Here is a 15,915-nt window from a genome sequence, read left to right as displayed (position 1 = left end):
ATCCTTATGAAGTTTGGACTGTGGACTCCAGCTCCTTAGATACTAATGTGGTATCATGAAAAAAATGTCATTAAGGCTTTGAACTCCGCCAGACTCTACAGAGTCTTGAGTAACTCCCCCAGACCCCCTGGGGAACTGAATTGACAGTTCCAATTTGGACTGCTAGCAACACAGCTGGCCGCACCGCCCCACTCCCACCCCGCCCAGTACCCTGTCAGGCAAGGGGAGAAGGTGTTCCCGCACAGCCAAGCCATCTGAGGTGGCTCTCTGACGGTCTGGGGAAAGGGCTCCGAAAGTAGGGTAGCAACATGTGAGGCAAACCGTAGGCCAGTTAAGCTTGATGAGGTAATCGCAGCACCTCCCCAAACCTTCTTCCCGGGGTTCTCTCACAACGCCACTTTCAGGTATACTGTAGATTAAACAGCCTTATGGATATAAATACCTCATATCATGATGTCTATAAGGGCAAATCGTTTACAGTCTGAATAACTATCTTAGACATGAACCTTTGGAACACAACCATTTATAAGAAGTAACTGCCATCCTTAAAGTTTTTTCAACTAACACTGAAGTAAGTAACAAGTTGACTGCCAGTAAAGGAAAACTGCCATGGAGCTTACATTTTATGAATTATTTGAGAATGAAAATCTATTAGAGAATCAACACACAGAGAGTTAAATGATCTTAGTACCTCCTCAGAATTTTATAGATAAGAACCCTAAGGCAGATGGAGGTTAAGAGATTTCCCAAAAGTCATAGGGCTTCACACCTGGGTCTTCAGATCCTGTTCTTCCTAATACTGCATGAAATTTTTGAGAGACTTCTCACAGCCCAGCTATGTCTTTTAGAATGCTACCTGTCCGAGCATTTTAGTGATTAGGTCTGGCACTAAGTGCAACTGTAATTAGGCAGTAACCCTGCCTGTCTATCTGTCCTCCAGGCAATATATCCTGCCACGCTAGTCTTCTACAGGTTCATGATATCTTTTTCCATATGTTTCCCCATTTCTCATTTACATCAAGAAGTGACCTGAGAAAAAGAAAATTCTGCTCCTCCTCGAAAGAAGTACTTACATTTTAACAAGAAGTAACACCTTCAGCTCTAACCAGGATTGCAACACAAGAGGGGTAAAAGTTGGCTCTGACCTAGGTGTTCCATATTAAAAATATAGGACTATAGGCGGCCATCAAGCAAGCCACCGAGGATAAGAAAATAACTACAGTGTGATGGGGTGCACCATGGGAGGGGGCAGGAGACTGGTCATTTTGGTTTGCTGGGTCATACTCCTTTCTTTGGAATGTTATTTGGTATATTCTAAGCTGACTGAGTTTTCTTCACACTGATGATTCAGTGGAGAGAAGGTGTAAGGATTCTTTTCTCTTTAGGTTTGGCTTTTCATATAAACTCTAAAGGGACTTCGCAGTACAGAATGTTTGATGCAGTCAATTCCAAAGGGTCTAGGGCGGGATGGGGAGAAAGGTTGTGTCCAACTGGACTCTGCCAGAAATAAATGCACGAATGACGAATGCCCAGGAGTCTCTGCAAAGTAGATTGCTACCTAAGTTCTAGTCCCTTCCTAAAACCACTTAATAGGGTTCTATTACATAAACAGTAGGATTTTTATTCTCTTTACCTTGTCAGTTTACAATTGAATGAAATAAGTATACATGCACTGCTTTCTGTCTCTGTTGCCAATGGCTTCTCAGCTGGCTGTAGCTTTCAACAAATTTCCCTAACCAAAACAGGACTTCTTCAGGGCTTGGGGGAAAAAGTTATTTTATCTCAGTCCTTGGGAGAGTTTTGTATGCAGTAGCCTGGACCCAGGTGATAGGTTGGTTTGAAGCCTTTTTGTTTTTATTTCTGCTGTATCAAAGCCAAGAACCATCAAATGAATGACGAAAATGGAAGAATGAAAGGTGATTCAACCCTCTTCTTGATTTTGCTCCTCCATTCTCCAATAGAAAATGATAATTAGAGAACTTTTAATCTCACTTGAAATCACTGCTTGGTTGTGAATGGTTCTTAACTGCTCATTTTCCTTGGGAGCCCCTAGGTCTTTCTCACCTTAGAAAGTAGCCCAGGCCTGCCAGCCGAGTGCAAGGAAGCTGGAACAGCCATGACCTTCCTTCTCTGTGCACCCACCTGCTGAGGCTGTTTCTGAAGTGCTCTCAGCTGGTGTGGGAGCTCGCTGCTCCTGGCACACGTGCCTTCCCCACTGTCCCCACATCTCCAAGCGCTCTTGCTGCCTATGGCTGATATGTCATGGAAGAAAGCATTGCACCGGCTGGGACACAACTTCAAAACACGTGGAAAGGAGAGCGGAAAGGACTTGGACCACATGAGGTCACGCTTCATGCCCTGATGGTTCAGAATTTTACACCTGTTTGTACAACTTAGGTCTTACTGGGAAAAGCAGAAAATGTAAAAATGTTTTGAGGGCTTCCCTGGTGGCGCAGTCGTTGAGAGTCCGCCTGCCGATGCAGGGGACACGGGTTCGTGCCCCGGTCCGGGAAGATCCCACATACCGTGGAGTGGCTGGGCCCGTGAGCCATGGCCGCTGGGCCTGCGCATCCGGAGCCTGTGCTCCACAATGGGAGAGGCCACAGCAGTGAGAGGCCCGCGTACCGCAAAAAAAAAAAAAAAAAAAAAAAAAATGTTTTGAGAAGCTTAAAAATATATATATAGGACCATAATAATCCTTAACTAGTAAATGTGGAAGAAAATGTTTATACTGTTCCTACTTTTATTCTGTATTATGCATTTAGGCTAAGTCAAAGTACAAAAATGTGTTGAATGAAATATTTCCAAATTATGTAGAATTGTGTAGGTTGTTCAAATAAAACTCAATAAAATGATCTGGCGGGGGAAGGGTCAAAATCTAAGAAAGCAATGGCTCCAGAAAAGTGTACATACTATTTTTTTCACATTTCAGGGAGCTAACAAATACCACTGTCTGTTTCCCTCCCCTTCCCCAAACCGGTGAAGTCTTGGTTCTTGCTTTCCTTCACAGCTGCTTTGAAACCTGTGCTTGGCCCAGAGAGGAGAGGTCATCCTGCCTCCTTGTACGACAAAACTGGCCAGGAAATAAAGGAAACCCAGGCACAGTGTAGCAAGGCAGAATTTTAAAAGAAATTCTGAGGAAGTCACACCAAAATGTATCAAACTTAAGCCCTTCAACAAGCAGTTCATTTTCTCTAAACCAAACAAATTGGGCAACCAGATAACTCAGAAGAACCTGTGTTTGATCCTGAGCACCATAAAAGAATGGAAATTCTGAGACATTGTGGTTATAGCAAGGCTGCACTAAAAGGAACTCTGAAGGCCCATCCAGGTAAAGCATCTCCCCTGGCTTTACATCCCTACTAGAAGGAATTGTGCTAGAAGTTTTATACTGAATAGTTCATCCATCTTCATAATAGATCTCTAGATTTTCACAGAATGATAATGATGATGATACACCTAACACCTACCAAGATTAACTACTACACAGCAGGCACTTCTGTAAGCGCTCTCCTAGAGTGGCTGGTTTAATCCTCATAACAATCTCGTAAGTACAAATATTGATATATCCCTACTTGTCACGTGTTGGAAACTGAAGCACATGAGGTTAGGTAACTGCTCAAGGTCACAGAGCTTCAAGTGTCAGAGGCAGGATTCAGACCCAGGCCATCTCTCTGTACTCTGTATACAAACGTCTATTCTCCAAAACAGTGACTCCTACCCTCCATCAAACCAGCTCTTCCTTCCTCATTCCTATTTCAGTTAATGGCCTCTACCCAGTCACTCTGGGAAAAAGAAAAAAACAAAAACAAAAACAGAATAGCACTTCATCCAGGGCCTAGTCAATTCTTCCTCTTGACAGCTTGCTGGTTCACCTCTGCATCTGTTACTTGCTGTCTCTATGACCCTGGGTACTTGACTTCCTCTAAGTCTCAGTTTCTTATCTATAAAACTGAGTTCCTAAGGGCACCTTAAGTTGTTGTGAATATTAAAACTAAATGAGACAGCGCTGGGCCTGGCAGATTGTCGCAAGATCAATAATTAGTAGCTATTATGATCATCATCTTGAGTCTGGTCCTTCCCCTCTAAACTTAGGCTTAAGCATTCTCCGGCCCTCATCTCTCTCTTGCCATACCAGCAATCTCTTATTTGGTCACCCTGTCTGGTCTATTTTCCATTCACTTCAAATTCTACAACTGCTAAAAATGTCAGCCACATTCCTTAAAAATCATAAATGACACTCCAATTCCTAGGGAAGAAGATTCGGACTCCTTATTATCATGCTATGGGATTCCCTCCCCCATCTAACCTTTTTAATCTCTCAACACATCCCAAAACACACTGTACTACCCCATAACTCCTCCTAAGGGTACACACTTTCTCAACACTATTTCACTGTTGTTGCTGTTGTTTTCTTTTAAATCATGTTGCTGCTGCTACAGAAATTCCCATTAATTCCCAATTACTTTTCTACATGCCTTAATCCTAGGACTCACCACATTGTATTACAGAATTATATTGTTTCTTTCAAAGCTAGATTTTACTTTCCTTAAGAAGGGAAATCAGGTCTTATTTGTTTAAAAAAAATCATTTGTGCCTGACACACTGTCACAAATGGGAAGAGCTCAATAAATAAAAACCAATTAATTTAATACTAACTTTTATAGGAAGCATTTTGTTATTCAAATTCCTTTAGGAAATATTCCCACAGCTAAAGCATGGAGAAATAAACAGGCACGTTTACAAAAGTCTTTCTCCATTCCACAGCAAGAATTTGATGTATTAAGGAAAGTGCTACAGAAACACCTAAAAACTTTACCAAAATCTTTTGATATTAAAAACAAAAAACTTCAGCAATAAAATCTTGGATGTTCATTCTTCCTATGTTAAAGAGTATAATTCAGAGTTTACAGTTTCAAAGTTCTTTCAAATCAGTAGTAGACATGATGGTTTTCCATACCTCCCAAAGAAACACTAAAAAACATCTTGGAGCCTTATCCTAAATGTGAAATGAAAAAATAAAAAATAATTTATAGAGCAACATCATAATGATCAACAGCTTTTAATATATACTTTGCATACGGTAAAAGAGTCTGCAAAGTAAGTTTTAGAAATACTGAACATAGATATTTACAAGCTTTAAAGACCCCTTGCAAATGTACATAGTACTAGTTTCCTCATTCCTCTGTAATTCTTACAGACACAATGAAAATTCGCTTCCCTTCTAAAGAAAAAGATTTAGTTGAGGCAATTATAGTCAAATGTGTTTACTGTTACAAAACATTTCACATCAAGAAAAATAACAGTGAGACCAAACTGAGATCCAGTTGTTTCATCTATTGTTCTCTAACCATTCATGAAGATGGATAGACAGCAGGAAAGAAAGGCACAGGGGTTGGGAGTGAAGGAGAACAGAAATAAAACAGGAATATGTACTAAACACTTCCTGAGCGAATGCATTTCAAATTCAACCTACACTTAATATTTTTTTCGACCACACTGGTATCATTACAATCTAGTTTCTATCACTGTGATCTATATGTAGACACGTGCAAAGAAAATGGTTAAAGTTATAAATAAACTACACACTAGAAACCAAATGCCTCTGTTTTCCTTGCTGTATAAGGCATCTTTTGGCTATGGGATTACTTTCTCAAAATGCATTAAAATGTTCAAGAAGTTGGTGGTATAGGAGAAAGAATACTAGACTAAAAGTCAAGAGACTTTTGGTTTTCTGTTTTGCCTCAAACTCTTCAGCATCTCAGGCAAAGTGCTTAACCTTTCTGATCCCCATTGTTCTTATACATATTTAAACAGAAACAAAAGTAGATGATCTCTAAACATTTTTTAGGCTATGGACTTTTGTGACAGTACAACAGTCAGAAAATAGCAATATAGTAATAGTCATACAGTAATAGTAAACATCAAGATTAATTTAGGATTAAAATTACAAATTCTAAATGTTTCCTTAAATTGTATGTAATCAGGTTTTGTCAAAACCAATGAGATTTTTTTTGAGATTTCATTTTTAAAAAATGTGTAGAAAAAAATAAATGTATTTCAGTAGTGCAGAACGTATGACTTTAGAAATATTCTCCAAAATATTTAAATAAAGCTAACAGAAAAGCAAGAACAGTTATCAGCATTACTGTCTTTGGAAGCATCATTAAGAGGAAATCCAGAAAATGGCAAAGGATTTTAATCTTTAATAGACTAAAATAAAAATAAAGTCATAGTGCATTAAAGGTTCAGATAAGCAAATATCAAAAAGCAGTATAAGAGTGAGCTGATGAATATAAACAGCTGTCCTACAATTCACAGCAGTAAAACCTCCTTTTACCATTGGTGAGGATACACTGAATTTTGTACTTCAATGAAAGAATACCCAGAAGCAATAACAATGAATGCACTTTATGAACTGATAAACATGTTTTGTTGGCCTTTCGAATAAAGCACATAGTTATAATAAAGGAGGAAATCATTCTCACCATTGTTTTAATTTTATACTCATCTAAACTTTGTATAATAATTATACTGTTGAGATAATATCTCTGCAATTGCGACTATTACTCTTCCATCTAAGGAACCAAGACAAGTGAACTACAAAACTTAATAAGAATTCCACTGCAGCAAATCACATTTTGATCAGAGCAATTTTAAAGAGGGAAGAGAAAGGAAAAAATTAATATACTATTATTGCTCTTTAAAAGTTCATAATATAAAACAAGCATATAGATTGGAATTCACTTTTGCTAAACAGAAATTACCAAGAGCAGTGAATTCAGCCAAGAGTCAAATGCTACCACAACAGAAAATTTAAATATATTTAACCAGAAAATATTTCCAATGTACAAAGACACAATTAACTTTTAAAAAGAAGGAGTATAAGGACAAATCCCTAGAAAACAGCAAACCCATCCCAACAACAATCTTGGGGGTGGAACATGGTTAAACCATTCCAAAAAAACAGGCTTAAAAGTAGAGGAAAAGGGACTTCCCTGGTGGTCCAGTGGTCAAGACTCCACGCTGCCAATGCAGGGGGCCCGGGTTCGATCCCTGGTCAGGGAACTGGATCCCACATGCTGCAACTAAAGATCCTGCATGCCACAACTAAAGATCCTGCATGCTACAACTAAAGATCCTGTGTGCCGCAACTAAAGATCCCTCATGCCACAACTAAGACCCGGCACAGCCAAATAAATAAATAAATATTAAATAAAAATAAAAGTCTTAAAAAAAAAGTAGTGGAAAAAACAGACTCCTACAGTTAGTCCACACCTAGATGTCACTTTCCAATATTTCACCCAAATTAGGACTTTGATCCCTTCAATAAACACTCCCCAACCATTCCAGCTTCTGACAAATTATAGTCATTATGAATTTTGTCTTTCTTGATCTAAAATGTTTCTTCCTCTTACTTTCACTCTTTTGATTACTACAAAATTACTGACTAGACAATATCAGGAGGCACAGCTTGGACTTCCATCTCCTCAGTTTTTAGCCCCTCATCTCCTTTGGCTTCTTCACTGCCTACATTTAAAAAAAAAAAATCATGTTGACACCTTCCTCTTTCAAGATTACTCAGGGTAATCTGCACTGGAAGTAGTCTTCTCACTTCCCCTCCACCCCTCTGTGCACTGCAGTCTGGCTTTTGCCCACACTGCTCTACCAGAACTACTCAGGTCAAGAGCAATCCAACAGTCCTTATCTCATTTGACCTCTCTGAGGAACATGAAGCATATGAGACTATTAATCATTCACTTCTTTTTTCTTTCATATTTGTTTATTTATCTAGGCTGCGCTGGGTCTTAGTTGTGGCACACGGTCTTCTTAGTTGCGGCGTGCGTGAGGGATCTAGTTCCCTGACCAGGGATCGAACCCAGGCCCCCTGCATTGGGAGCACGGAGTCTTAACCACTGGACCACCAGGGAAGTCCCAATCACTCACTTCTTAAATCTCTCTTCCCTCTTGACTTGGAAGATGACAAATCTCTTTTGGTTTTCTTCCTGCCCCTCCGACAACTCCTTCTGTCTCCTTGGCTGGATGCTTCTTTGCCAGCTCCTTCATGTAGGTGAGCCTCTGCATTTTCCCCTCTGCCTCACTTCCCTTTGTGTTCTGTGACAATATCATCCACTTCTAAAGTTTCAGGTACCATCTATATATTAATGGCCTCCAAATTTTCATCTAGAGATGAATTCATAGCTTCCTTCAGACCCTTATAGAAGAAGGCATGCCCAGAGCATTTTGGAGCAGTATTATGGGGCTAGAGAATAATCTTAGGCTAGTAAGCTCCATTCACATCCCTCAAATTTAAGGCTCAATTCATTCCTTCTCAACATCCACAACCCCTTTCCAGGGCGACAGGTTCTCTGGTTACCCATGACTGATATGATTAAACATCTCTATTTGCCCAGGACAGTCCTAGTTTATGCTTCTTGTCCCAGAGTAATTATTAATGACATTTTTTTCATTTTTGAAATAACACCTGTTTGGTCAATACATTAGATAATCACCCTACCTGCCACCATCCTTTCTGATGTTTCATGCACAGCTAGATGAGTCCTCCCCCTACCCCTGAATTCTTTACTCCCTTACTGTTAGGATCCCTAGTTCTGTTGCTAAGAAACTTCCCTATATCCTCTCCCTTCACACAGGAAGATCACTTCATCTCCTCCTCTTAATAAACCCCTATACACACCCAGATCCCAGGCCAGAGGACAAGTCAATACTATCCTGGTTTCCCAAGGTGATTTGCACATTATTATTATCCCGTTTCATCCACTTTTAATGTTATATTATAACCATATTTAAAGTTAACACGACTGACCTTTGAGTCATTCATCTCCGTTTACTGAGAATTTTGTCATACAACTCCTATCTTCCTCTGCACACAAGATCTGCTGTTCCAGGGGCTTCACTATCCATAAGAAAAATTAATGCCAACACACTAGGATTTAGAGCATTCTGACTTCCTTTCCTTCAGTGACCCGTACTTTGCAGAAGGCCGGCATGGTTCCAATAGCTGGGCATAAGGGCTATGGGGCTAGAAAGAGTCAGGTACTTCCTGTGTGCCTTGGGGAAACTTACTTAACCTCACTGAGCCCCCCGTTTCCTCATCTGTAAAATGGAGCTCCTAATAGGTACCTCACAGGATGGCTGTGAAAAACAAATATGATAACCTACGGGAAGCATTCGGTATCGTGACCAGTGTAGAGTACTCAATAGACAGTAGCTTTTATCAATATCACTGTTGCTGTAATTAGCACTATTGATCTTAGCTACTCACCACCATCGGTCGTACTTCGGCCCTTATCATCACCTGCAATTGCTCCAACTCCAGAATCTTAAATTTAGGACTCTCACATCGCATTTTTCTGTCTCTAGTTCTCCTTCACTTCCATTAATCCTACAGCTTACTCACTGGGATTCTTCATCCTCTTCATTCTCCACATTCATCAGCCCTGTCTTGGCTTCGCTTTCTTCCTTAATCAAGCAGGATACCTAAGGTTCAGCCCTCCAATCGACCACCTCACTACCACCCGCAGTCCCCTGACTTCACAGCACCCCGGCCCAAGCCCTCCATCCTACCTTCCCTTCCAATCCCCTTCCAGGTTCAGCCTATTTGCCTTCTGCTCTGTTATGGGGAGCTGCTGGAGAAAACTGCTTCAGCACTGACGGCCTCTTCCTACATTTGTGATTGCAGGGGTGTTAAACAGTATCAGCAGTTAGGTCACTGGTCCCTGGTCAAGGCCGTTTTCCAATCACAATGGTAAGTTTTCTTTCCCCCTCAAAATTACACCGATCCACGCTCTTCCTTCTCAATCTCAGCAGATAACCTTGCTTCACAGAGACAACTGATGCCATCCTGGATATTTATCTATAAATCTGTATCTGTATCTACTCCCTATTTCCTTTTCTTTTTTTTAAAGGAATATGCATCACTGCTTTTCTTCAGGATAACCCTTTCACCTGTGCTCCTGTTCCCAATCCTTCCACTTCCTCTGAGATTATGTCTAATTACCTTCCTTCTCTTGTGACTTCAATTTTCTCACCTCTTCAATGGCCCCCTTCCTTCAGTCCACTAAAGTATCCTTATCTCTTCCATTTTTAAAGAAAAACAAACCTTCCCTGATCACACCTCCCCACTCAAGCTTCTACCCACTGTCCTCCCTTCTTTACCAAAGTATTTGAAAGAATATATTTACTGAATGAAGACTCTTTTTATTTGGTTCAGACTTCTCTCCTGAGCTCCAGACCTACATATGTTAAAATTTTTAATTATATGTGACTCATTCCAGATTCAGTTCCAAGAAAGAAAACAGCTACTTCCACCAAACTGATGTGAACTGATGAATTTCACATCTCCCCATCTACTCCTCCACTTCTTTCTTTCTTTCTTTCTTTCTTTTTATGAATTTATTTATTTATTTTTGGCTGCATTGGGTCTTTGTTGCTGCGCATGGACTTTCTCTAGTTGCAGTGAGCGGGGGCTACTCTTCATTGTGGTGCACAGGCTTCTCACTGCGGTGGCTTCTCTTGTTGCGGAGCATGGGCTCTAGGCGCGTGGGCTTCAGCAGTTGTGGCACACAGGCTCAGTAGTTGTGGCTCGCGGGCTCTAGGGTGCAGGCTCAGTGGTTGTGGTGCACGGGCTTAGTTGCTCCGCAGCACGTGGGACCTTTTTGGACCAGGGCTCAAACTCATGTCCCCTGCATTGGCAGGTGGATTCTTAACCACTGCGCCACCAGGGAAGCCCCATTTGTATTTTTAGAATTAAGATCAATTACCAGCATCACCATTCCCTCGGACAATCTAGAATCCTTAAAGCCCACTTTGACTCCTCCCTCAACTTTCCCCCATATCTAAGCAAGTCCTTTCTAAAATCTCCCATATCTGTCCGTTTTGTGTCTCCCCAGGACTCTTACTGTTGAGGCCCTCCTCACCTAACAGTACTTCACAGGGGGGACGACGTGAGGGTTAAATGAGATGATAAATGGGAATGCACTCTGTAAGATGTGAGGTGCTTACAAAGATTATTTAAAATTATTATATCTTTGGCAAAGTGAGCATGAGGTTAGCGTAATATGACGTGTTCTTTAAAAACCAACTCTGCATCTTAGTAATCAGTGCTTTTTTTCCTAATCACAAATCACAAAGCATCTGTTTGGCAATCTGGTCTACAATTTTTCTAGGAATCAGTCAGTGTCAAGATGTTTAATGCATAGCTTCTGGGCTTCACCTCCCCACACATTTTTTAATTTAAAATATGCAATTCTTCAGGTTTCTGGCAAAAATCTTCTATTCTCTTTACTTTTTAAAGACAAGTGGCAGTAGTTGTACAAGTATGTGTACGACTCTACCTTATCATTCATCTACTTCTTCCACTCTTCTCAAGTGGCTAGAAGTTCTCTTATTTCCTGGTCTATCTTGAGTTTCAAGTTCAAAGAATCACATTTGAATGGAATAATGACTAGTCCTTTGGAAAATTGTTTGATTCCTTTCTTGGCTAATTAAAATGGTTATACTTTAAGCATTACTCTTTCATATTATTGGATAAGATTTTTCTTTGTTTTTGTTTTCCTCTTCCCAGAAGTTAGATTTGGAGAGCATTCAAAATTTCCAAATATCTCAATTACTGTAAAACAAAGTCAGGAGAATTAAGAGGCACAGGACAAACACTGCTGAGAAGCAATAGCAAAAGAAAGTAGTATCAAAGAGAATATAGCATCCCTATCAACTCTAAGATCGGTTTATAGCTATTTATCTAACAGATTTTTATATACTTTCATGACATATTTAGGTTAAAACTCCACTTAAAAATATTACCATATTACCTGGTTTCTTAAAATGTAAGGGGCAGCCTTAAATTCTAAGGGCTTGATATATTTTTCATACAAGTTTTACAGGTCAAATTCTATTGCTCCAAATACTGCATAATTTGATGAAAAAGATCTCCATTTAATATGTGATGGCCCATTTATCTCAAGCCATCTTTAATGAAACAGAAGAATTAGGATAATCCCTGTATATTACTATTAGTAAAGTATTAAAAATATAGGTCATTACCATTGTAATTTTGCAAATGGCCAAGTGAAGCCACATTTGATAACAAGATTTCTGAGGCTTAAAAAAAAGTTCTTGAACTTAAGCCAGGCATCTAAATACAATTGAGAAAAAGATTAATCAGATGAAGGTGCTCAAGTTAGATACAACACTCTGAAATTCTGGATTATATGGCTTTCTCTGCAAATGAAACTAACAAACAGATGCTCTAAGTGCAAGCAAATAAAAGCAAAGCTACATTTGGTGAAAAAAAAAATGATTAGGCTGGTCCAAATGGCTAAAAAGAAAATGAGCGTGAAAAAAAGTTGGGAGTTCATGGTTGAAAATATTAAACCCCTGTTATAGTCAGGATAACATAAAAAGTGTCTTCAATACAAAGTCACTAGTGTCTACTACGACTAATCTCCACTTGGAGTCTAATTTCATTATTTTCTAACCAACTCCTAACCTTCTCCCCACCAAACTGCTCCTCTCATAAACCTTATCTCGGTATATGTCTACTCCACCTTTCTACTTGCTCAGGACAAAAATTTTGGTGTCCTTTAAGTCTCCTGTTGACCCTACCCTCAATTTGTCCAGAAATCAACCACTCCACCAATTCCTCTCTGGTCCAGGGTACATCCTCTCTGGCCTGGATTACGGCAAGTGTCCTGGAATTGATATCCCTGCTTCTGCCCAACCCCTCACCCTACCCCAGACAAAATCTATTCTCCATCCAGCCACCAGACTGACCCTTTAAAAAGGCAAGTCTGATTATATCCCTTCTCTATTCAAAAGTGTGAGCCCCCTTCTCATTCAGAGTGGAAGCCCAAGTCCTTACACAATCTGATTCCCCATTCCCACTTACTGCTCTCCTTCATTTCTGCGACTCTTACTTTGCCTACTCCACCACAGCCAAATCAGCCTCTCTGCTGTCCTCAAACGTACCCAGTCCACTCCTGCCTCTAAGCTTTTTGCAAGTGCCTTTCTTTCTGCGTGAACACTCTTCCCTCAGAGAGGTGCATGGATCACCCTCTCATTTCCCTTTGGTCTTGGGCTCAAATGTCATCTTCCCTTGGAAGTCTTCCCTGGCTACCTCTAGTTAAAACTGCAAGTCTCACAGAGGACAGATTTGTGGTTGCCAAGGCGGAGGGCATGGAGTGGGAGTTTGGGATTAGCGGATGTAAGCTATTATATGGAATGGACAAACAACAAGGTCCTACTGTAGAGCACAGAGAAATATATTCAGTATCCTATGATAAACCACAATGGAAAAGAATATTTTAAAAAAAGAATGTGTGTGTGTGTATATATATATATATAAATAACTGAATCACTTTGCTGTATAGCAGAAATTAATACAACATTGTAAATCAACTATCAAAATATACTTCAATAAAATAAAATAAAATAAAATAAAACTGCAAGTCTCTCCGTCTTCCCTGCTTTTTCTCCATAGTCCTTAACACCATGTGACATAGCACATATTTTGTTTATCATCTGCGATTCCCCACTAATGTAAGCTCCGTGTAGGAGGGGATATTTATCTGTTTAGGAAACTGTATTGCACACTGTAGGTGCTCAAAAAATATTTACTATATTCATATACAATTTTATAGTTTACAAATTGTTTTCATGTAAATTAAATAATATAGTAACTCATTTTCTCCTTATGCTCCCCCCCTTCTTCAAATTCTCCAATCTTTGCAGTACCAATATGGATGACAACAAAGAGCTATCAGAAAAGAAAAGTTGCTGGCTACTTGCAAAGCTCTTTAAAACAGATCCCCCGTATTAATTAACTACATTTACAAAATGAAAGCTCAGAGTCAACATCTTTATTAGCATAAGGTTCCTGGGTATGGAAGTTTAAAGTAACAGAGCAGAATAGCCAAGGATCACCAGGAAGACAAGCCCAATTCAGTTTGTCCTATCAGTCTTCTCAACAAACCCTAAGAAAAGTGCAAACTGAATTCAATATTCGAGGAAACACTGGTCTGAATTCAACACCGATGTATTCAACACAAGATTCAACTCCCTTAAAATGTTCTATCTGCTTAAAGCAACCTCAACTATGAAGTGCTGTCACTGGGTGTGTATGGTCTGCTGAGCATATAGGGAATGTTTTGTTTTGTTTAACCTGGTAAGACTCAGAGCTAGGAAGCGTTTTTTAAAGCCTCTGAGCTTACCCACTCCGCCACTAAGCAACCCGCTGGCCTCCACACTGTGGTGCCAGGGTCTCCCTGGGTTATTTCCCATACAGTTTAATCCCACCAGAAGCCAACGGGCATCTCAGCCAAGGCTCCAATGATGCCCGGGACAGACGGCAGATGTCTCAGAGGATCCTCTGGAGAGTCTCTCGCCCGGGCAAGGGGTGTTACAGGCAGGAGAAAAGCAGCGGACCAAGGCGCACGGGGGAGATGACAGGTGGGCGAGCAACCGCCGGGCAAGATCGTAAAGAGCGACCCGCAGGGTGGTGGCGAGGAAACTGTCAACTCCAGCCGTCAACCTGCCAGTGTGGGCCCGGCCGGGGTGCACGTTGTGCCGCGGCACATGATAATAAATACAATCAAGATCGCAGCAAATCGCCGCCAGCCTGCTTGACCTCCGCCCTCCAAGCGCCAGGAAATAAAGTTAGTGGCTGGTGGGCGCGCGCCCACCGCAAAGGTTCGGAGAGGCCGGGCAGTGCTCCTGCCCGCGGCTCACCTGCTGTCAGAGGCGGCCCGGGCACGAGCCGGACAGAAAGCCCGGGCCGGCGCGTCGGGCCGAGTCCCCCGCGCCCTCAGCCCGGCCGCCGCGACCCCCATCCCGGGCTGACTGCTACCCGCCCCCCGCGCCAACCGCCTTCCCTCCAGGCCACCTATTGGGTCCGGGACCCCTGGCCCTCTGTCGGCATCGCCGGGCCCGGGGGCCGCCTTTACCTGCTCTCTGGCCGCCGTCGCCGCCGCACGCTCCGCCTCACCGGGAAAATCCCGAGTCGCAGCCGCTGCCCCTGCCACCACCGCCGCAAACTCCCCACCCCCGCCCCCTCAGGTAACCCAGGAAACCGGGAACACCACCCCCTCCCTCCCCCCGTCCGGCCCCAGACCCGCTCTCCTGCGCCTGCGCACTTGCCCGCCGGATGCGTCCCGAGCCCCGCCCCTCGCCGGTAGGGCAGCGCCAGCGTCGCAGGCGTGACACGTAGAGCACGGGAGCCAATGAGGAAGGGAGGAGGGCGGGAAGAGCCACTGGGCTGGGGCCGCGGGGTTCCTCCCCGCGCGGGGGAGGCTCTCCCGGTTCTCACTCTTCAAGGGGCTTGCGAGGAGGCTGCATCGTCCCCTAGGGTGAGCCTGCACAGTTTGAAAAGCACCAAACACGTGCGCAGCGTCCTCTCTCTCTGTTCAACACCGACTGTCATCCCGTCCCCCTTGTGTGGCTCCGGAGGATGGGGATAGAAGAAATATGGGGAAGGGGTCGCGAGAGGGAGAAAGGGTTACCCGCGAGGAACCCTGCCCTTCCTTTGGGGCTGGAAAAAAAAGAAACAGTTTACAAAGGTTACTGTAGGCTTCTTACAAAACCGGAAAGAGGTTTACGAAGCTGCCCTAGAATTAATTCAGAGCAAAGGTGTATGTTTCAACTTAGCCCTTTTAAAACACAGTTGTAGGCAGCGTGCACTGTCAACGTTGTATGTCTTATAACAGCAGTGCCTCCAGAGGGCGGGAACCCTAGGTTACATATAAGGATATTTTAGCTGCATCATTGACTGTCAGGTCCAGCACACAGCTGACAGACTACTGATGCCGGCAGTTCGGCATTTTAGAGGACACCCCTCGTCACCACCCAGTCACTGAGGCTAGCCTTGCGGTGGAATGTCAAAGGTATTGGGAAAGCTCTTGG

General features: G+C 42.2%; 1 protein-coding gene across 5 annotated transcripts in view; it reads right to left on the bottom strand.

Annotated features, from left to right (window-relative positions):
• Positions 1-15,915, bottom strand: part of LYST (lysosomal trafficking regulator) — a 197,721-nt gene that overhangs the window by 166,002 nt on the left and 15,804 nt on the right. For 4 of the 5 annotated variants that reach the window (XM_082640696.1, XM_082640699.1, XM_082640700.1 and 1 more), the window contains exon 1: positions 14,961-15,044. The exons of the other annotated variant lie outside the window; for it this stretch is intronic. The gene's annotated coding sequence lies outside the window, so the exon portion shown is untranslated. Of the gene's footprint in view, positions 1-14,960; positions 15,045-15,915 lie in introns of those variants that run through there. 5 annotated transcript variants of the gene reach the window in all.

This window comes from Mesoplodon mirus (genome assembly GCF_964341445.2).
Source record: "Mesoplodon mirus genome assembly, chromosome: 2".
Lineage (NCBI taxonomy): Eukaryota > Metazoa > Chordata > Mammalia > Artiodactyla > Ziphiidae > Mesoplodon > Mesoplodon mirus.
The sequence above is the reverse complement of the archived record's forward strand: the minus strand, read 5'-3'. Positions and strand labels throughout refer to the sequence as shown.